The sequence below is a fragment of the Callospermophilus lateralis genome, unplaced genomic scaffold (assembly GCF_048772815.1).
Source record: "Callospermophilus lateralis isolate mCalLat2 unplaced genomic scaffold, mCalLat2.hap1 Scaffold_44, whole genome shotgun sequence".
Classification (NCBI taxonomy): Eukaryota; Metazoa; Chordata; class Mammalia; order Rodentia; family Sciuridae; genus Callospermophilus; species Callospermophilus lateralis.
The window spans coordinates 502,197-525,678 of NW_027514389.1; the positions used below are offsets into that span (position 1 = coordinate 502,197).

The window sequence follows — 23,482 nt, forward strand, 5'->3', positions numbered from 1 at the left end:
CTTGAAACCTGCTTCCTGACCATTACCAAAAGGCCTTGCCAGATAGCTCTACCAAAGCTGCTCTGCTTCCATGTAATAACTAGTATAGTTTTGCCTAGAATACTCTCAATGACAGGCAGATTATCTTCACCTTAGCTAGTATTATTCTGTCACCTACCATTCAGGTACCAGATCCAAGAACCTTTGCCAACAGGTGCTCCTAAAATAGTCTGGACTCTGAGATTTCTGGCTGTTTTGGAGAAATCTTACATCACTGAACATATACTGGGAAGGTGGAGGAATTGAGACACATCACTCTGCCCAGAGATTTTTTTTCCCTTTCCTTACCCAAGATCCCTGGTGTTACTCTGCCTAGGCCAATTCCATCTATCAAAGACATATATTGTAATCAAATACTCAATTAAGGATGATGCAATTTGAAAATGGCTCCCCATCTTGGACATAGTAAGTAGTACTCCAGGATCAGTGGGTAGTCCACCCTTCACTTTTCAGAAGTACAAATCTTTCTTTCAGTGATTAGCCTGTGGGAAATGGAATACCATATTCTGGGAAGAGGGAACTTCCACTTATTTATAAATGAATGAAAATAAAGACTACTTACTGATTTCATTGTCAAACAAAAAATGATGGAAACAGTATATTTCTCACTAAAAGAAGTAAACATTAAATATGTTGTAGCTAAAAAAAATAGATAATCATAAAATCAGTAATGCATACCCAAGTGACTTCTGCTTTAATTGAATAAAGAAGAGTAATAAAGGCCCATGAAAATGTTCATGTAGCATTTAAAATTTGAGGGTTTTTAATTTTTTTTAATTTTGCCAACACTTTACATTCTATTGAAGATTTGTTGGCTCTATGACCTGGCCTAAGTAGGAACTTTTGCGAGCCAGAAGAATACAAAAATGAATAAAAAAAAATGAGACAATGTATACAGGGTTTAAATGAGTATCTAATTCTCCCTCCTTCAGAAATTCTGAATTACACAAGTGACAAGACTCAAGTCACCCAAATCTGCTTAAAAGACACCAAAAAGAACACAACAAATTAAAGTACCCTTAGGTATATACTCCCTTTGGTTTACAAAATTGATGGGCAGATATATGACACTCCTGTAGATAATTATCTTGCAACCCAAGCAGAAATTTCTACATATATTAAGTAGCTAGGCTGACTGTTGGTAGTGTTCAGTGGAAATAGATGAAATTATTGATTAATCAAGATAAGTGTAGACAAACAGGTTCAATATCAATGTAGATACACGTGAAAACCAGTATAAATTAAACAGAAGAATTTTAAAAAAACATATCATATGCTTTCTATAGGGTTTTGTCATTTATTATATAATGTAAATCTTCACTCATTTTTGTTTGATTACATTTTAAGGCACAAAGTCATCTGACATCAATAAATTAAACATAATGAAAAATAACCACTAAATTTCTTTGTATTAATAAAGACATTGGTGAAAATAAAACTCAAAAAATGTGTCTGTCCTCAGCCTTAGAATTGATAATGCAGCACGAAAAATGGAACAAAAATTGTTCATAGTGATTTTGCTAATTTATATCCCTACAAACAGTATAAAGTGGCTCCCTTTTTCCACATCCTTGATAATACTTGTCATCTATCTTTTGTAATAGCCATTTTAACAAGTATGATTTGATCTCCCACTGTGCTATTAAGTTGCATTTATCTGATGGTTAATGATACTGAGCATTTTTTCATATATCTGCTGGCCATTTTCATGTCTGCTTTTGAGGAAAGACTATTAGGGAAATTTTATCTATCTTTAAGTTATTTTGTGGGATTGCTGTTGAGAAGTTTTAGAAGAAATAATTACTATTGACATGACAGGAATGGAAAGGATATACTAGAGATTATTATGAACAACCATATGTCCCCAAATTTGATAATTAGTATAAATGGACAAATTATTGGGTGCTTACTCCCTACCAAGATTAATCATAAAGAAATAAAAACTTGAATAGACCAATAATAAATAACAAGGCAGTTTGCTTCATCAAAGTATTCAAACCAAATAGGTGATAGTCTGCATGCAAATTTAAGTGAGAAACTTTTGTGACCTGGTTATGAATTACATTAAACAGTGTCTGATGGATACTATTGGTGATTGTCTACAAGTCTTTTTACTAAGCCCTCCTCACAGGAGAAGGGTCCAACCAGGGTGTGTGTGACTGGGGTAGGATTTGTTAAAAAAATAAGAGGGCTTGGAAAAGCAGAACAACAGGGGGAGATTGAAAAGATTAGATGAAAAGAATAAAGGCAAAGGAGGAAAATATAGGGAAAGAGAGAGAAAAAATAAAATGAATGGTAGAAAGCATATTTAAAGTTTAAGTGAAACAAAACCAAATTATTAATTTTCAAGTTTATAATGAAGGTTGAAAGAGCATGCATTGAAAAGAGGTTATATTATAAGACCATGGAATAATGCCATTAAAACATGAATTTGTCTTCACTCAAAATGGTAGAGGAAACAAGGACTATTATTTTTTATTGGATAAGACTTTTTCTACTTGAATATTTAATAAAGAAAAAATGGTATATTTTATGCTTATAACATGTACAATTTAAATTTTTGAAAACAGTTGTTTTTCAAAAAAAACTTAGTTCATAGTTAGAATATTGATGTACTTCTTCAAAACATAAAAATTAAAGCTTTGTAAACTGAGTAGGTTTGTCCTTTGTTTCTGCTCAACCTCAGTATTTCATGTATATAAGTGTATATGTGTATGCATTATTAGAAATCTAGATGTGCATTTTCTCAATAGTTTAATTACGTGATTCTTGTAAGTGATTGATTTATTCAGCATGGTTTTGTAAAGACTATGTTGAGCCTCACTTTTTATCTGAAAGTGTAAAGTAAATAATTGCTTCACAGTATTATGAGAATTAAAAGCAAAGCTGATTATCTCTTTGTTGAACACTTAGGTGATAATTAAATAAATAAGTGTTATATAGAATTATAAAAATATTACATCAAAATGAATTAGGCTTTCATTTAAAAATATAATTTACACAAAAATTTGGTGCATATTGATTGGATATTATGTGATATTTCAATACAAAACATTGTGCACTCTTTTTTAAAAAAAATATTTATTTATTTTTTAGTTGGACACAATATCTCTATTTATTTATTTTTATGTGGTGCTGAGGATCAAACCCAGGGTCTCGCATGTGCTAGGTGAGTGCTCTACCACTGAGCCACAACCCCAGCCCCACATTGTGCACTCTTTAAATGATTTTTTTTGGTAGAAACATTCAAAATTTCTTTTTCCGGGTTTCTTGAAATATGCAGTATGTTCTTTTATCTATAGTCACCCTATTGTACCATGACACACCAGAACCTCTTGCTTCTAACTAAGAACTGTTTATTTAACTTACCCCCACCTCACCCCTATTCTCTCCAGTCTCTGGTAACACTATTTTACTCTTAACTCTTTGAGATTAACATTGGAAAATATTTAACCCATGTATCTAAATAAACTTTCAGTATGGAGAGATGTTACTTTCTAATCTGTTATTTTTTTCTCTTTTCAAAGAATTTCAAAGAGTATCAGTTCCTTCATTTACCACAGCCACACACACCCCCACACACAATAAAGTTCCAACTTAAAAATCTTTGAAAATGTTTTTAAAATGTAATATCTACAATTTACTGAGCATGTAACTTGCTATGTGGTCCAAACAGACATACTTTTATTTATTATTATAATAATCTTAAATATGTTCACTTTAGGTAACTTGCAAATTAGGATAGTTTGCATAACAACACTGATTAAACCACAGAAGGAGAGCTAACAGCTGTCTAGAACTAACATTGCTCTGACAGCATTACCCTATGTGCTGTGCTTCCAGAGTCTGACCAAACAAACCAGCTTGGCTGGAGTTTACCAACAGAACATAATTCCCTCTGTCTGGGAATGCCCATTTTCTATAGAGTAAGAGACAGCAGAGGTTAGTTTTATATGCCTTCTTATTTGGACCCAGGATTGCAAGATAAATAGCATTCTTAAAGTGTTGATTAATCAGGTATTCATATTATATAAAAAAGAGTGTGAGAAGAACAAAAAGACAAAATAGAAAAAAGGAATTTCCTGTGTTGTATTGGAATCTGTGTAGTGATAACTGGCTTTACCAGAAGTCCACAGTCATCTGTAGTGCTCTTTATCTTAAATGTTAAATTAGGATAGTTATAGGGAAAAATAATCTTTACTATTTTTTGAAGCTCTCTGTTATTACATGCTCCTGAGATGTAGAGAGGCAATCAATTTCACTGCTTTGGGTTTGATATAATATGTTGTCACATTTGTTAAATTTTATTTTAAATTTTATATATTTAAATGACTCAAGCAGATGTCTGATTCCAAAAAAATTGAAATAAATGTGAATTTTCTTATTTTTTGTATATCTTCCTGGGCTTTATATATAAGATAATGTTAGGAGACTTTGAAAGATGGAGGAAAAATGAGGCAGATAAGCCTTTTCAGAAACCAATAAAACACTCAATGGTATGTTCAGTAAGTTTTATTTTTGCTTTGTGTGTCCTGTACATGGAGCTGAAAAAGTTAGTGTCCTGGAAAAAACAGTTGGTACAAAAAAATAGCCCTGATTAAATTACATAATCTTTATGCAAAAGAGCAGGAAAAGCTCAGTCTAGCAGATCAAAATTTTCCAGATAATTATCCAGCAAAACCAAGAGAGTAAAACCAAGCTGTTGTCTCATCCCCCCAATGTCAGGAAAGGGTGAGTGGGGCTCTGGACTTCTATACTTACCAGACTTGACAAGATGTCCTACAATCCTGACAGGGTTATGGCAGGAATAGCCATGGAAAGAACCAGCAGTTCATTATCATAAAGCCAGGTCCATCCTTCTCACAGTGCCATGGCTTCTACTTCATTAAGAACAACAAGATAACAGTCATCATTTCCTGTTGAGAGAGGTCAGAGGAGGCCTAAGAAACAGTCAGGACTGTTACCACTGCCATGAAAGGTTATGTGAAACACAATCATCATCCCATTACTGGAAAACACATAGTGGGCAAGGATGAAGTATTCTCCATCTCCTGACCAAGGAGAGAGATCAGGAGAACTCTGTTGGCAAACTGGAACTCACAAAGTATGTCTGAGAATAATAAAGACAGTACTTCCACTGTGTCAGTGGGGGTAACTCTGCCATCTCGAATTTTACAATGGCCAAAGAAAATAAGCTAAAATTATATGCAACATGCCCAAACAGAATAATCTCCATTTGAATTAAAAAAAGACAAAAATACATGCTCATACCAACACTAAAAAAAGATGAGAGAATTATCTGAAAAAGATTTAAATTTAGCCATTATAAAAACTTCCAGCAAGCAATTATGTATACATTTGAAAGACATGAAAATATGATATTTAACAAAGAAACTGTCCTTGGAAAAAGATAAAAAATATAAAGTAAAATCAAATATAGCTAGCAGAGTGTACAGAACACTAAATTGGAATACAGAATAACAATTTAAAAATCTGAGAAATAAAGAGAAAGTAGATTTTAAAAATAATGAACAGAGCCTCAGGATCCTGTAGGGCTGTAACAAAAGATCTCAAAAACATGTCAGCAGAGACTCAGAAAGGAGAAAGCACTCAGAAGAATAGCAGGTAAAAACTTCCAAAATTGATAAAGGACACAAACCCACTAAGCTGCTTGAACTCCAAGCAGGGTCAATTTAAATAAATCCACAAGAAAACACACCATAGTCAAGTTTCTAAAAAAATAAAGACAAAGAAAATATTTCAATGTAGCAATAGAAAAATGATACCTCATGCATGTGGGAAAACCATTAAGAATGCCAAGTAGGTTTCCCATCAGAAACCATAAAAGTCAAAAGAAAGTTTAACAATATTTTTTTTTTTAATTTGAGCTTTCTATTTTGTTTCAGATGGCTGGGCAAGACATCTACATTCTGGAACCTCTTTACAGTCACTAAACATGTGAAAGGCACTTATACATAAAAAGGCAAGGAGAAAATTGGTCACGATTGTCTAACAGGGAACATGAGCCCCCAAATAAATTATCTTACAAAAATATCAAGCTTGCTTTTCCATTTTTCTATTACTGATAAAAATGAAAAAAAAATACTTTTCACATTAAAAAATCTGTAAGCTGCTATATCAAGTTATGGCTATTATTTTTTACATATTAAGTTCCTCAAATAAATATCTTACACAAATTTAAGTTTAAAAAATCGGTCAAGCATTTACCCTATATTTCTTTGGCCCACTAACAGACCATGTATCAAACTGACATTAACTGGACTAGAGCTTGTAACTACAAATAGCAATATGCATATCATTGATCCTGAAGGCACACGTGTACATATAATGTACTTGTGAAATGACTAACACTGCTGTATTTACTAGTTCCATAAGTAATTTCACCCTGTACAAAATCCTCTATCCCATCTCTCTCCCTCTCTCTCTCTTATTTATTTATTTTTTTAATCAATACTAGGGATTGAACCCAGGGCCCTGTACAACTGAGCCACATCCCCAACCCTTTTTATTTTGAAACAGGGTCTCACTAAGTTATTGAGGATGACCTCAACTTGTGATCCCTCTGCCTCAGCCTCTTGATTTGCTGAAATTACAGATGTGAGCCATTGCACCCTGCATCTTATATCCTATCTTGAATCAAACTACAAGAACAAAAGACAATACTTGCCTATTACAGACACTGACTCAGGCATTGTAAAAAAAATCATAAAGCTTTTTAGACTTAAAGATTAATGAAAATGGGATAAACGCTAACACTGCTTTCAAATTCTTGAACATACAGCAAACAGTCAATGCACTCGTGTGGAAAAAACAAGTGAATGAATTTTACAGAACTCTGGCTTCTTTTCTGGTCTACTCCTGTTGTTATAAAGTTCTACAATGGTCTTGAATACTGAAAGAGTTTTAATAAAATGTTACATTAAACCAACCAACTTTAAGATGTACAATGGAAGGGTACAGGACTTTTTGTTATCTTCCCAGACACTTAACGCTAATTTGATTTTATTGTAATTTTCTATTGTTATCAATAATGTGCTAAAACCAAAATTGACTGAATTATGGTTTTGTCCACACCATTCAACTCTCTTATTGTTAAAAATGTTGTCAGTAGACACTTTTCATTTCCAATGGCCTGAAAGATTAATTTAACTTTAAACAACAACAACAACAAAAGTTAACTAAACTGGGATGAGGCAGATACAGTAAATCAATGCCAAGCATCCAAAACTCTAAAAACTAATACTTTCCATCCAGGATAAAAAAAATGAGCATCCAAAGTAAAGAGAACCACAAGACTGATCAAGTAACCAATCAAAAACCACTTCTCTGTTATTTGAGCTAATAGTTACTCGGAGCTTGAAGTTCCCGCCTTCATTCTTATTGGTAGTTCCTAGAGTCACAGCTTCAATGTCAAGTGTGACAGTGGATCCAGAGGTAATGGCAGGCAATTGATTAGTCATTTCTTTTCCATTTACAAAAACTGCACCATTGGTACTAATGCATACAGCTTGATCGCGCTGCAGAGAGTCATATCCATTCTGCTTCTTTGCACATACTCCAATACTATCTCTTCTGTCTGGCTGTCTCACAGTTTCAACTCTGAATGTTAATGTCTGCCCACAAATATAGGTTGGAGCGCTGGAGTAGAGAACAGTTGAGGATTCAGAATCATTCCGGAGTGCTATATTTCTTCGACTGCTCAGACTGTATCCCTCAAAGCCAGTTGTCCACTCATGAGGCACCAATGTAGAATGACCTATTTGGGGGACGCTCCACGGGCTCCACTCCTGTCAGCCGTCTCCTCGGGCACAGACTCTGAACTGATAATCAACATTGGGGTCTATGTGCAATACTATGAATTCAGTTTCAGAAACTACATAAACATCTTCAAAATGATTTGAAGAGCATTTACAGAACTGAAGCCTGTAATCTTGGGCTGTGAAGTCGTCATCCACCTTACACCATTGTACTATGATGCCTCCAGGTTTCTCTATTAGTTTTTCTATCTGCACTGGTGGGCGAAAGGCTACTGTTCCATGGTTTAAAATGTGATCTTTCACTATGTTAATAATTGAATCATCCAACTGAGCAGATAAACAAGGCACATCAACCAGTAAAGGCACTTCTGGTAAGCTGTCCAACTGAATGTGTGAGGCCTTTTTGGTAAAGCTCCAAAGTTTCTCATTCTGTTCTTCTATGCCACCAAGAATGGCTATCTCACCTTCTCGGAATAAGTCCTCTGCAGGGTTAACTCCATGTTCCATGAGCTTCTGGCAGTCATCTAGTGGTTTAATGGTCTCCTGTTCAATGGTGTCTACCTCTTGCAAAAGGGTCACCAATCGTTCATCGAGTAGCTTCCCAAGAGTTCTCTTTAAATCATTAAAATACTGTTTGAGGACATCCCTTGTCTGTGATGGACTGTCTTTGATCTGCCTCTGCGCCTCCCGCAGCCCCTGCAGTCGGTGGCCCAGCTCGCGCTGGTAGCTCTGTGCTGCATCCACGTTCTCACAGGCCTCCTGCAGCAGCAGCTCCGGCTCCAGTTCCATGGTCCCTCTTATCAGGCCGAGCTGCCGGCATGGCCTCCTTAACAATATTTTTTAAGGAGTAAAAGAAAAGAATAACCATCCCAGAATTCTATTTAAAATAAAATATATCTCAGAAACTAAAGTAAAAAACTAATGTCAAAGTCAATTTAGTTGACTGAAAACTAATAATTATAACAGTAATAAAATCGTCAGCAACAGAGCTATTCTAAATGAATGGTTGAAAGCAGATTTCAAACGAGAAAAGAAATGACAGAAATAATCTCAGAACATTAAGAACAAATAATAGAAAACAGATGTGTGTGTAAACACATTACATCACCTTCTCTTAATTAGTATTCTAAATTATATTTGATGATTGAAACAAAAATAACAATATCATCTGACATATTAATTAATACATAGATATTAATTAAAACATGTTATTAACAGTGGAAGTAAATGTACATAAAAGAAGATAAGATTTTTGCACTTCATTTGAAGAGATAAAATGTCATATCAGTTGAATTTAATATTATGCATATATAATATAAGATTAAGGACAAGAAATATTAAAGCTAGATCTAGAGAAACACTTAAAGATGTTACAAATATACCAAAATGGAATTTTAATCAATATTCAAGTAGTACATCATAAAGCAAGAAACAGAATCAAAACCAATGATTGCACAGCAGAAAAAGATAAAATGGCAGCCCTAATAAATAAATTAATGATATATTAAGTATGTCAACTAAATCAAAGATAGAGAGAGGCAGAATGAACTTAAAACATAATATAATTATATTGTTGTCCTTAGTAATTTCACTTCATGTATGATAATATAGATTGTGTCAAATTAAAAACATGGAAAAACCCATAAAACATACAGAATTTATTGAAAGGAGACAGAACCAATAAATCTGAATGTGAATAGTGGAAAATTTGCAAATACTAAAACCTTATCCCATGGCTTGTAATCAACACAAAGTAGAGATTAAGAAGCAGGTCTTGTTGTTCAAAGGACTGAAGGGATCTGTGCTGAAATGGCATCAGTTGCATCTTGCCACCTCTATCCAAGTACACCATCATCACAACCAATGGTTGGAAGGAAAATTTAGAGCCAGTAGTTTCTAGAAGTTAATACTTATCCCATTGATATTTGAAAACCTAAATAGAAGAAAGCAGACTTCTTTGCAAGTCACACGTAAGATAAAAAATACTCAAAAGCAGGACAGGATTGTCTTGCATTGGATCTGGAACTAAGCAAAGCTGCTGCTTGAGGTGCCTAGATGTGAACATTAGAGTGGGAAAGAGATTTGTAGACCATATGAGAAGATAGACCAGGGAGGAAGGCTATAAAAATGCCTGAGGAGTACTGTAACATATTCCATGGTACAGATGAGAGTCAGTTCTGTGGCAGCCATTTGAAATAAATTGCACTGGGGAAAATATGTTTTAAAATATAAAATGAAAGTTAGATGCGTATAGATGCTTAATGGAAATGGAAGATATTTCAAAGTTTTTACCCTGTCCACTATAGTCTAAATTCTTAAGCAAAATCAACAAACGTCATTTATGTAATAGTTAATTATTTCCAAACCATGGTCACTTGCAGTATTTCCTTTAGTCTTGTCACCACGGTGAATAACATCACCATTAAATAAAAGGGGAGGCTGAAGCACTGAAAACTTAACTGAATTTACTGAAACCATATGAGTTCCCAGAACTGGTACACACACTATAGCTGTCTCAGTCTAAACGTCCATAATTAATTCATGTACCATGCTGATGTTCATGGCCATATAAATCTATAAAAGAATAATGTTTTATATTGGGACATTCATTTTTACTATGATTAATTTCATTGTGGTAAATGGTTTTCAATGACTGCATCATTTGGACATCTTAATGAGTGTCATTAAAAAAATTGCATTTCTAAGTAAGATTAGTTATATAAGATTAGTTACATCCTCCTTTGTGTGGGCAATTTATTGTCCAAAGGGGATGTCATTATACAGTAATAAGGTTCTTATATTAATGTACTTTCACAGCATTGGAAATAAGAACATAGCTTGCCTTTAGTGAACAAAAAGTGTCACCTAGGAATAGCCTTGAATGCAATTAAAAAGTAAAACATTGATTTTTTTATAAAACTCTACATTATGTAGTGTTATCAACCTATACTGTTACTTAAAAATATTCCCTTTTTAGTGTCTTTCAGTAACTTTTAATATGAAAATATATTAGTTTTTTTGTAACTGATATGTAATAATCATACATATTTATGGAGTGTAGTACTATGATATTTCAATACATGTATATAATATGCAATAATCAAATTAGGATAATTACCATACCCATAACCTCAAATATTTAATATTTTGTGTATTTGGAACATTAAAACTTCTTTTTTTCCCAACTATTTTGAAATATAATGAATTGTTGTCAACGAGGGCTGGGAATGTTGCTCAATGTTAGAATGCTTAACTAGTACGTGCAACGTCCAGAGTTCAATCTCCAGAGCTGAAAAATAATGGTAACCACATTGATCCTACTACACTTTAGAACACTATAACTTATTCTACCTACCTAATTGCATTTTTGTACCTGAAAAACAGATTCTCTCTAAATAACATGTCTTTGTGTAAATAGGTAGGTAGAGACATTGTGTTATTTCTCCCTTCAAAAAGACAAACTAATAAAATATTTATTACTCACAAGCCAAAGTGAGCATGGAAGAAATAGGAAAAATCAGCAGAATTAGAAAATTCATCAATCTGGGTATTCCCATGAGAGGCACACATCATTTCTTCTTATAGCTACTGTCAATTAGCTGTCAATTCTGATTTCTAGTTTTTGCTTATGTTCCATTTAGGTAGGCAGTTGACAACTAATTTGAAACTAACACATTAAAAAAATTACATAGTCTAAAAGTTGTCCTCCTTATATAATTTCTTTATCAAATATTAATATTTTAAATACATGATAATTATTCTATAAAATATTAGCATTGTGATTTGTTAGAAGAAAGGAACTCATCAAAAGTCCACTGATTTTTTCTGAAAACTTCTCTATCTTGACCTCTTTCCCTATCCCTCTCTCTCTCTCTCTCTCTCTCTCCCCCTCTGTCTCTTTCTCTCTCTCCTCTCCTCCTTCTCTGTTTCCTGACTCCACCATGAGCTGAGCAGCTTCTCTCTTCTGGGCCTTTTCCCCATAATGTACTGCTTCACCTTGAGCTGAAAGCAATGAAGTTGGCCATCTGAGACCTCTGAAACCATGATCCCCAAATAAAGTTTTCCTCCTTAAATGTGTTCCTTTGGGGAAATTGAATCACAGTGACACAAAAATTGACTAACAGAAATTGGTACTGAGAAGTGGGATCATTGCTATAATTAACATGACCATGTGATTCAGAAATCTTTGGAGCTTGTTTGTGGAGAAAATTTAATAGTTTAAAGATGCAAGCTGGAAAAACTTTAGAAAACTCAAAAGTGGAGCTGAGTAATCCTAGTGGGAGCTCAAAAAAACCAGAATTATGATGGAGATGTGGACTGTGCTTATGACTTTTCAAAAGGAAATAAGGACTTTTTTGGGAATTGAACTGTAAGACACTCAAGTTATATTCTGGAAAAACAAAAAACTTGGTTATATTTCTCCATGTTCTAAATCTTTGTGTGAGGCTGAATTTAAAACTGATGGATTACTAATAAAGTTTAAATAACAACAGAAATCAATGAGAGATTTTCTTAGAGTCTTACCATCTCATCAAAGTCATCATGTGTGGTTTTATATTTTATTCCATGCATAACAAATTTTATATGTTATAGAGATATTGTTGGTCTAATATATTCATAATACAAATTTTCAATTTTATCTCAGGTTCAAAAATTACTTTTCCCTTCATAATACTTCTGTATCTTTTCTCTTACACAAGTCTAAATACTACATTGCTAGCCTGCTCTTATCCTTAATGTACTTGTTACTTTTTCTCTATTATGTTCCTTTCTTAAAATTTCTTAGCATTTTTTAAACAAACAACACTTAATACATATATTCTGTTACAAATGCAAGATCAATCAACTCTTTGGGGGGTGAAATATACATGAATCTATCAGATATTTTTTATATACATAATTATGTGCCAAGCACTGTGTATGTAAGAATGTGATATGAAGTGAAAAAGATTAATAAAATCATGTCTTTTCACATGGGGATAGAAAACAATAAGAAAGAAACACGACTTCAGACAAAAGTGTCCTCTACTAAATGCAGGATGGGGACTCTGAAAAAATCAGTATTTTATAAACATTAGTATAAACATCAGGGTTTTATAATAAAAAAGACTATTTTCATGTTAGTTAAAATAAAATAATTGGATTTATATAAGAATATGTTTTATTCCCAATGGGTATATATAAATTAGTAAGCATTTAGAATTATGTTTATTATTAATATGTGAAAGTCAATACATGGATTTCTTCAGGTATGAAACAAATACAAAAACTCACATTCTTTGCATTTCAACATGTGACATATGGCAAAGATAAAATAGTATGGTAGAATGTGTAGAAGACATGTTTGACTTTTTTTTTTCCTGTGAATGAATAAGACTTTTATTCTGTTATGTGGATCTCTTCCTCTCCTAATAACTACATTTGCCTTATCAATCAATCACACACTCACTAGCCTAAATTATGAACAAAAACTAATAAGTACAATAAATGAACCTGTTTTGTACTGAGAACTCAGTCTTTAGTGAAGCATGAAGACATATTCCTTCAAGTTTACCCATCACACAGTATTTTAATGCTCTTGCTCTCATTCTTTTCCCAAAAAAGTGCAAATGAAACTCATTAGCTGAAGACAAAGTACAAATGAATGAATTCCTCACTACACCCAATCCCAATAGACTCTACAGGTATTTTTTAAAGAAAATTAGATTCCAATTATGAATGGGACTGTTCAGACCCTGAACATATGACATAAGTAGGGACACCAGTTCTCACAACTTGGCACATTCAACCACATATGAAAACATTTCCATCTGAGTAGTACATCTGTTAGATTAAGTCATGTACTTACAGGAGAATTTTTTTAAATACAACTGAAAATTAATCATTTCTTCTTACATTAATATACCAGGAATTGCTGTAATAAAATATATAAGCAACTGACTCACATACTCCAATAATAAATACTCTTAGGTAATCTTCAGCCTAAAGCGAGCCTCCATTTATTGACTGCTTACAGTACAGTGATTTTTGTATCTTAGCTGGTAATCAAAGATGGTTATATATTGAGAGAAAACATCATCTCTCTTCCAGATATCACCTCTCTGAAATCTGGGAAAATTCAATTTTATGAACTATAACTGCGTCTCCTGGTGGCAGCAGTCACCCTGAGAACAGGAACAAGGCAAAGAAAGTATACAGAACTTTTGATTCTCCTACACAGGTGCACATAAAGTTAGTTTATTAATGACTACATTTTGAAGCCAGCCATTTTGTCCAATATTTAAATAATAAGCTGTTTAATATTAAAGCAGAAGGTACTGCCACAATGTGGCAGATGTAGCTTTATCCATAAACCCTTCACACAATTATACATTAAATGCTATTTTTATTTAAAGCAAGGCACCCCTACTTGTTCTAAAATATGGGATGTGCTACTGCACTGAAAAGCAAATGAGTAGACAGATTTTTTTTTCCTGTCCAGAGCTGGTTTAAATCAAGTGAAGCCATTAATGTGCTTATAAGTCTGGACTATTGTGACATATCACTTTACAGTTTCAAGACTAACAAACACCCCTAAGGTTTACCCAAAACCCAAACCCACCCCCCCCAAAAAAAAAGAGGGGGCGGGGATCAACTTTTAAGTTGAGACTAGACTTCCCCCTAAACAGACAGGCACCAATGTTAAATGCCTTTAACCACAAGGTTTAGAAAGGCAAAACATTTCTAAAGACATAAAACTGCCAACTTGTCATTTATACTCACTAACCTGTGGTATTTATTTATTTTAATCACTACCCCTATCTAAATAATCAAATATAGCTAAAATTAAAACTATCTGCCACACCATAGTGGTTTAAAGGTCTGAAACCTTTCCTTGCTTTGGTGAGTGTTTGGTTACAATAAAACATTATTTTATCCATAAGAAGCTTTACATCAGAGCTCTCAATTCATAGGCAAAATCAAAACTTTGAACAGATTATTTTTTAAATGAGAAAAAGATTTTTTAAAGATAGTACTGAATAAAAATTTGTAGTCTTTACAATGGGTAACATATCCTCTATAAAAACAAACTGCTTAATTATATAAAATAAAGAATTAATCAGATTTTCTTAATCAGATCCCGAACAGTTTAAACAAAAATTTAAGATTTGTGGTTTATTTCATAATACCAAATTTAATCTTTCTCCTTCTCAATAGTTCACTATGAATTTTTCTTAGAAGCATTAACCCAAACCCAAAATCCATTCTCTAGCAGTTTCTGCCAATAAACAGGAACTTTATAGCCCATGTCCAAGAAAGATGTGCAAATGAAATGCTTCTTGCTTCATCCTTACTATCTGGAGTCCCTGGAAGTCTTATTTTCCTTTTGGACATGAATTCAGGAACAGTTCAATATACCTATGCTGAACATGGGACCTATCCTTGAGCATAGCTGCAACAGCATCCTCATGGGTATCGAAGTGCACATCAGCTTCTCCAGTAGCCTTTCCATTGGAACTGTATTCCATGGTGATTCTCACAGGCTTCAGGGGAGCAAAAAATTTTATAATGTCTTGGGCATTAGCTTGAAAAGGTAATCCTCTCATGTGGACAAAATGCAATGAAGGCGTAGTTCCAAAATCAACAGCTTCTGGAAGCTTTTCTGACATCTCCTTAGGCAATTCTATCTCCTTCTCACTTTCAAAACCTGTCATGGGTCGAATGTCCTCATTTACTTCATGTTCTTCAAAGACCATTTCTGGCTCAGTTATATACTTAGCAGTAGGAGAAGATGCCATTTTCTTTCCCTTATGAGAGCCAACATGGGTTCAAACTTCATTCCTTCTGCTTGGAAATATCTCTATATACCGGTTACCAATTTCTTCCCTGTGTTTCAGCAAGGCTTGGTTGGCCATTTCTGGTTCTTCAAACTGCACATATGCTTCCCCTGTTTTTCTTCTCCCTCTATAGTCCATTACAAAAGTAATGTCCACTATATTCAGTCCTGCAAAGAAGTCCACGATATCTTTCTCATTGCAACTATAAGAAAGTCCTCTTAAACGAACTACACCATCATTCACCACAGGTGACGACTTGACCTGTAGGCTCTTCATTAAGGCATCCACATCTTCATTATTTATCTCATATACTTCCACATATCGCTGACCCATGTACATGTGGTGCTTTTCTAAGTCTTTCTGCACATCCTGCTCTGACTTAATTTCAATTAAGGCATCACCCCTTCGTTTCCCATCTCTATTTAAAAGGAAATGTATTCCATTCTCACTATTGCGGATTCTGCAGTCTGAGAAAAAGTTAAGCACATCTTCCACAGTACCTGACCAAGGCAATCCTTGAGCTCGAATGAGATAAACATCATCTACCTCCTCTCCTAACTTGGATGGGGCCAATTCATACTCAGGGAGTGGTGGAAGGTCCTCCAGGTAGGGAGTTTTGGACTCCTGGCTGTAGCTCCGCGCGGAGCCCGCGGCCGCCAGCGACTGCGGTAGCAGAGGAGCGCACAGAGCCGGGTAGGAGGCGGCCGCGGCCGCGGCTGAGGTGGCCGCAGGTGGAGGGCCCGCCAGCCTCCCGGCGGGCGCAGGCCCGATCTGGAGGCCCCGCGTCTGAGAGGCGGCGGCAGAAGCGGCCCCGAGTAACAGCAGCAGGCGGCGGCGGCCCTAAACGCCCGAGGGGAAGGAGCCAGCGGCGGAATAAAAGGGCAAACAGGGGGCGCCGGTGCGCCGGCAGCTGCTGCAGTTACAGCCGCAGCCCCGGAGCAGCGCCCTGAGTACCCAGCGCGTTCCGGCCATGGACTCCGGAGGTGGGCGGGGCCTGGAGGCAGCTGCAGCTGCAACGCGAGCGGAGGGGAAGTGGAATCACATGTTTGACTTATAAGAGCAAATTTGTCATGATGAAAGATAATATTTAAAAATTTGTATTTTCTCTCAAAAATCTCTTACCTTATAAAAATTCAGAAGTATTTCCGTTTGGTGTTTAACATTTCACTAAATATTAGCTTTGAATATATGATCAATATTGTTAAATATATATCTTCGTTTACCAATAAGATGCATTGAAAATCTAAACAATATAAAGTGATTCTGTGCAATGGTACACCAATTGTTTTCTTAATCTCCACATCAATGGGTATATAGTTAGTTTATTTTAGAAAATGCTAATGGAAAAATTAGCACTTTGAATCTTGGTATTCTTTTGGCCCCATGTTTAACTTTTCATGAACTGTCTGGTTGTTATAAATATGTATATTTCAACAACAGTGTATAAATTAAATGAGTCCACACATAAGTTAATAAACAGAACACTTTATGATGTTCCCATTCAAATATTGTATCATTTTGTCCAGGACTTATGGGTATAGAACTACTGAATCCATATGAAATTTTTGAAGGGAACAAAAGTATTATAGAAAAGGTGTATATAGAAATTCACTAAATATGTGATTTTCTTACCCATTTTTTATTGTTGGGGAAAATTATTATATAGTACTTCCCCAAACCAATAAATAATTTTGTCATTGTCCATGTATATTGATTTGATAAATTATAGGTATACTGAGGATGGTTTACAAAATTGCAATCACAAAATTGTTGCTAATTTATATAAAAATATCATTCACTAAAATTTCAATATATTTATGTTTTTGCCCTAAAGATATTTAAATAACTTATTAATCATATTGTAGAAATTTAACATGATTTCAAAGGGAAAATTTTAGAGACTGTGAGGAAATAATTGAAAATTGATGTAAAATAATCAAGATGTAACCCTCAACCAAGTTCATAAATTAATTATGATGATATCTTTGCAACTTTTTAAGGTTTAACACTGTGAATTAAATGGAGAAATGCAGATGTTCATTATCAGCATATGGTTGTTCAAATGTGTATACATTCTTTTCAAATGCTTTGGTCTTTAAATGGCAGTTAGTCTCTTGAACTTAGGGAATACAAAAAACCATTAAATTATATGCCAATTGGCTTATTATATGGAAATACTATAATTCATATTGTAAAAAAGATGAGGAATAATTTTTTGTTCCTTTAAAAAATACTTTCATGGGCTAAGGTTTTGGCTCAGTGGCAGAGTGCTTGCCTTGCACATGCGAGGCTCTGGGTTCAATCCTCAGCACCATGTAAAAATAAAAACAAAGATACTGTGTCAATGTATAACTAAAAAAATATATTTTAAAAATGCTTTCACATGGCTATTCTATTTCACTAAACTATCTTCAAATAATAAGCTTCTTCTTTTCCTCAAGGATACATGTCCTTTATAAGCAGAGGGATTTTACAATAACAGAAACTCTTGATTAAATTTATATGTAGTATTTGAATAATCCTTCAGTGAAACAAGAACTTCAGATTCAAAATTTGTTGGTGTACTTTTTGTACCTATGACCAAAGTACCTGACAAGAACAATTAGAGGAAGAAAAGTTTATTTTGGTTGATGGCTTTTTAGTCCTCATTTCACGGTCAGTGAATGGTATTGCAGTGGGTCTGAGTTGAGGTAGAACATCATGGTGAAGGAATATAATGGATAAAAGTTTCTCAGCTCATGAAGTAGAAGCTCATGAAGTAGAAGGAGAGATGGGGTGTGGAGAAAGGAAGAGGCCAGGAATGGTTATAGTCTAAGCCCATATCTCCAGTGATCTCCTTCCTCCAGCCAAATCTCACATGCCTCCAGTTACCACACACTAGTCCATTAAGCTATCAATGGATTAATCTCTAGGTTTTTCCAATAGTAAATTTTGATTACAATGCTTAGAAATCAATTTTGACAGTGAAAGGCATTCATTAAGTGGTATTATTAAATGAGTTCCACATGCTCAGCTCCTGGCTTCCAAAAGATAAATTAAATATTTTTGTCAACTTTCAAAGAGATTATAGATTTTAAGCAAATGATTTAAATTAAAAAGTAAACATATGAGAAATGGATATTAATTAAAATTACAACAGGAGTAAAATTGATTAAAGGTCTATGGATCTTTTTTTGGGGGGGGAAGGGTTAAATGTTTATTAAACCAAGCTTTAAATCATACATCCACCTACCGTCTGTAAACAAATACAGTCCACGTGTAAGTAAATGGGCAGCAGATCAGAACCAGTGGGAAAACTCAAGTTCCCTTTGCACACTAGCACCTCCCCAGAACACCCTCCGCAGACCGACCCCACAGGGCTGTGCTGCAGGTAAGGGCAAGAGGAAAGAACCAGAGAGGGAGCTCCACTCCATCCCGAGGGTGGGGGTCAAGACAGGCATCTGTTCCACACCAGGCAGGGTGGACCACAGCAAGGCCACAGGGTAGTTTTTACATTTACAGATTGGCTAAAATAGTACAAATGAACTTTCCTCATCTTGGTGTCTCCCTCCCTATCACCATCATTGGTAAGAAGTGTGAGTTAAAATAAAGGACGGACCACAGGTGGTTACAAAAATAGATGACTCGTAGAGTAATAAATATCTATAAGTAGCAGAGCACAAACTTATATAAAATTTACCTTTTCCTATAATGTGCAGATTATCATAAGTATGTTCGAGAGGTATGGTCAGCAGAATTCAGAGCGGTAAGAAGGGATTTTTTTTTTTTTGTACCAGAGAGTGTACCCAGAGGCACTTAACCACTGAGCCACATCCCCAGCCCTTTTTATACATTTTATTTAGAGACAGGGTCTTGCTAAGTTGCTTAGGGCCTTGCTAAGTGCTGAGGCTGGCTTTGAACTCATGACTCTCCTGCCTCAGCCTCCCAAGCCGCAGGGATGATAGGCATGTGCCACAATGCCCAGCTCCAGAAAGAGGGGATTTGGAAAGAAAAAAAACATTCAGGTTCAAAACCCAGAGGAGGCCGAATGCAGATGGGAAAACACAAAATCCCAAATCTTCCCAGCACATGATCCTACTTAGTAGACACCACAATTAGCTTACAGTTACAAGTAACTCTTTGTTACCTATGTACAAACTTTAAAAAAGATTTATCAGGAGTCCCCCAAATTGATTTAACAGTGGCATTAAAACTGCTGAAACCTGTAGCACTGTGTGCACTTCCATGTACTTCTGTGTATGAGGCTGAAAAAGGCCCCAGAAGTGTTTTAGATAGCTTTTAGAATTCCCAAGGAAATCAATTCTACAATCATTTTAGTTTTAAAAGAAAAAGAAAGAAGGGAAAAATAACCCCTCAAACTAGGGTTGGGGTTGGGTGGGGTGGGGCAAAAAAAAATCTCACAAAGTAACTAAAAATTCATGAATATATAAATGACATTCATAGGTTCTTTTAATACTTATGGAATGCTATATAAGGTAACTGTGGAATGGTATTCTGAAACCAATCTCATTTTGAGGGGTACAATCATTCCATTCTAATTCTAAAATTAAAACCACTTATCCCATATAATGTGCATTTCAGCGAGGCTGACAAGTAGACTTGGTTGTACTCGACAGTGACACCTTAAAGCTCCATAAAAGATTCATGGCTGACCTGAACTGCAAAAGTTCAGAACTCACAATTCCACAGGTAGCTATTCATGCTCATGGCTTGTAGAGAGCAAAGGATCCACTCGAACTGTCCTAAAGTCACCTCAGCCTACAACAGTGTTCCCTGGAAACTTTGGCTAGTTTCCTTTGCTAAAACATCTCCCTAAGCCTAACGTGTTTGGGACTTGCTGGGGTAAGCAAACAGCTTCCCCTGACTGACACCAACATACATTCTACACCTTCAAGAGGGATGGACATATGCAGCTTCCCCCCAGGTCTCCTAGAGTCCAGGATGCTTGCTTCCCGTGGAACACAATGTGTGACAGGCCAGGATGAAGTAAATTTTTGAAAGTAGTGGTTCTAAAATTAGAGTGAGCATCAGAAACACACGGAAGGTGTACTGAAGCAGAGACAGCACTCAGGGTCCAGGGCAGGGCCTGGGAAACTGGATTCCAAAGAGTGAAGCAGATACTACCCGACCGTGGACCACACCTAGTGTGGCAATCATCAAGACCCTGACCCACACACATCTCAGTGTCAGGATGTCCTCCTGTGACCTCAGGAAAGGTTGCATGGGACACTTGTCACAACCAAGTAGCTGGAGGCCAGAAAAGCCTAGTAGTATCTCTAAAGGTCCCATATGTTGGCAGGTAGAGAGTGCCACACTCCATTCCTGGCTCTGTTCCCACACACCCAGATGACCAGGTATAGCAACTGCATCTTACAAGAGGGATAATAGCAGCACCCTCTCAGAGGATCTGGAGGACTTAAGAAATGTTTGAAAAAAAGCACCACCTAGCACAGAGTAGGTAGTGTCTGTTAATCAGAAGAACGTCAGTCAAGGCAGGAAAATCCCGGTGAATTTTCTGTCTTCTCCCACTGCTGAAATCTTTACAAAAGCACATTCTGGCAGCTAATGAAGAGAAAGAAGGCTAAAAATTCACAAACCTGCAGCAAGAGGGAAAGTATATAAGTGGATTATCTAACTGAATGTTATCTAATTGTAAAAAAAAAAAAAAAAAAAAAAAAAAAAAAAAAAAAAACAACCACCAACCCACAATCAAAGTAAGTTAATTATGCTGGTTTGAGATAGTGTTTAAATGTTAAATATGGTGATCTTTGAACACATTTCCTTCCTCATCCTACCAACCATTTTAATGCTGGTTAAATTTATCATCAAAAGAAGGAGAAAAAAAATAATTCATCCACTCAAATACATATGAATTACACCTAAAAAAATTAGCTGAGATAGTCCCAATCTTATACAGTACCACAGTGGGGAAATTTCAAATGTGATCTTTAAAAAGGATGTATAATATTGATTAGTAGAAACACCCACACAATGAGAAATGAACACACATGTCCACATGTGAGTTTAGTTGTTGCCCTGTACAGTTGAGCCAACGAACTGTCTCTCGTAATTCAAAAATGAACCTGTAACAATTCATACATGTCCGTGTTGGGAGCACGATCAGGCAAATCTCTTGTTGCCAAGTGTTGGTTTCCACATGAACCCAAAAGACTGATGGGAGAGGCAGGACTTTCCCCAGCCCATTATGTGATTCCCGTTAGATGTGCTCTGGATGGCTCTGGAGACAGGACAGCATCTCTGAGACAGGTCGGCCTTCATAGCAGATCTGATACACGACAGTAAACAATGGAAACTTATCCATGAGTCCCTTCTGTTTGAGGATGCGGTATACTTCAGCAGAAGTCTGAGGTCCTTGGAGCTTCTGCCCATTCAGCATCTCCTTCAATTCTTCAATGGTCTTCCCGGTTCTGGCGAATGCCTCTGCCACCCTGCGATTCCGCCCTCCGTAGCAGGTGGTTATGAGGTCAGCCACCCCGCAGCTCTCCAGGAAGGTGGCTGTGGACACCTGGCCCTTGCAGAAGATCCTGGCGAAAGCGATCATTTCCATGAGGTCGAGGCGGATGACGGCGGCTTTGGTGTTGTCTCCACAGCGGAGGCCATCGCAGAACCCAGCTCCCACGGCCACAATGTTCTTAAGAGCACCACAAAGTTCAACCGTGTCTGCATCATCAACCACAGTTATTCGGAAATTGGGGGTTTGATCTTTGAAGAGAAGGCCGTTCTCCATGATTTTGCTGCCAATGGTGGTCTCACAGAACTTCTCCTCAGCCACCTCGCTGGCAATGTTGGCGCCCATCAGCACACTGATGTCAATGCCCATCTTCTCCCGGATGATGTCAGAAATGAGTTTCAGTCCCTCGGGGCCCTCGTCTATGCCCTTGATGAGGGTGATCCCCAGTGCTTTCTTGGGTACTCTGCCAGTGATCTCATCGCAGATTTTGTGAATGAACTGGTGGGGGATGACAAACACCAGCAGGTCAGCATCCTGCACAGCCTCGCTGAGATTGGAGACGACAACCACATTTTCTGGCAGCTTGTGTCCAGGGAGATGTTTGACATTTTCGTGGTCATTATTTATGATGTCTGTCAGTTTTCTCCCATTGACTGTTTCCTCAAAGACCCACATCTTGACTGTGGAGGCAAACTTCTGTAGTTTCTTGACATTATTACCAATTATTTTTGCAACAGCTGAACCCCTTAATGGGCAGAGCTTGCCTCGCCAGAGACCCGAATAGCAAGCCCTCTGTGCTTCGGTCTGCCCAACATCAAAACTACATTAATTCTTGGGCCTCCTTCAATTCCTCGACCCAGGCGATCGGTAGGGAGAATTGAGAATGACCTCAGAATATTGGGCAAAACGTCAGGGCGTGGTGAGCAGGTGGCTTCTGTGCGCTCGCCGCGCGGCTACCAGTTCCCCAAGCCCACAATGCACACTTTCAGAGGTGCCGCTGCCATGGCCAGACCGGTATGCAGTAGCCCAGACTGTGCCTTCCCGGCCGGCTGCCGGCCTCCACCCGCTCAGCCTCCTCTATGGATCTTAAAGTAGAAAAAGTTAACTAGCCAGATAAATCAAATATCCATAGGAAAAGTTTTATTTTTATTTAAATCTAACATAACTTTGATTTCAAAATAAATTGATCTACAAACATTTCATAGCTTCCCTGTATTTATTATTTTTGAACATTTTCCTTGACAAGGAAACAACTTCAACATTATTATCATGCTATTTAATTTTAATTTGTTAGTGCCAAATGGAAAACAAACAAAACAATAAAAACCAGAAAATATTAGTAGAAATCATTGTATTAGTTAAAAGAAGATGAATAA

General features: G+C 36.2%; 3 pseudogenes; all 3 read right to left on the reverse strand.

Moving 5' to 3' along the window:
* Positions 1-7,267: 7,267 nt before the first annotated feature.
* Positions 7,268-8,612, reverse strand: LOC143389182 (cytokine receptor-like factor 3 pseudogene; annotated as a pseudogene).
* Positions 8,613-14,953: 6,341 nt separating this feature from the next.
* On the reverse strand, positions 14,954-16,606 carry LOC143389190 (G-rich sequence factor 1 pseudogene; annotated as a pseudogene).
* Positions 16,607-21,851: 5,245 nt separating this feature from the next.
* LOC143389195 (glycerol-3-phosphate dehydrogenase 1-like protein pseudogene) lies at positions 21,852-22,846 on the reverse strand (annotated as a pseudogene).
* Positions 22,847-23,482: the final 636 nt, after the last annotated feature.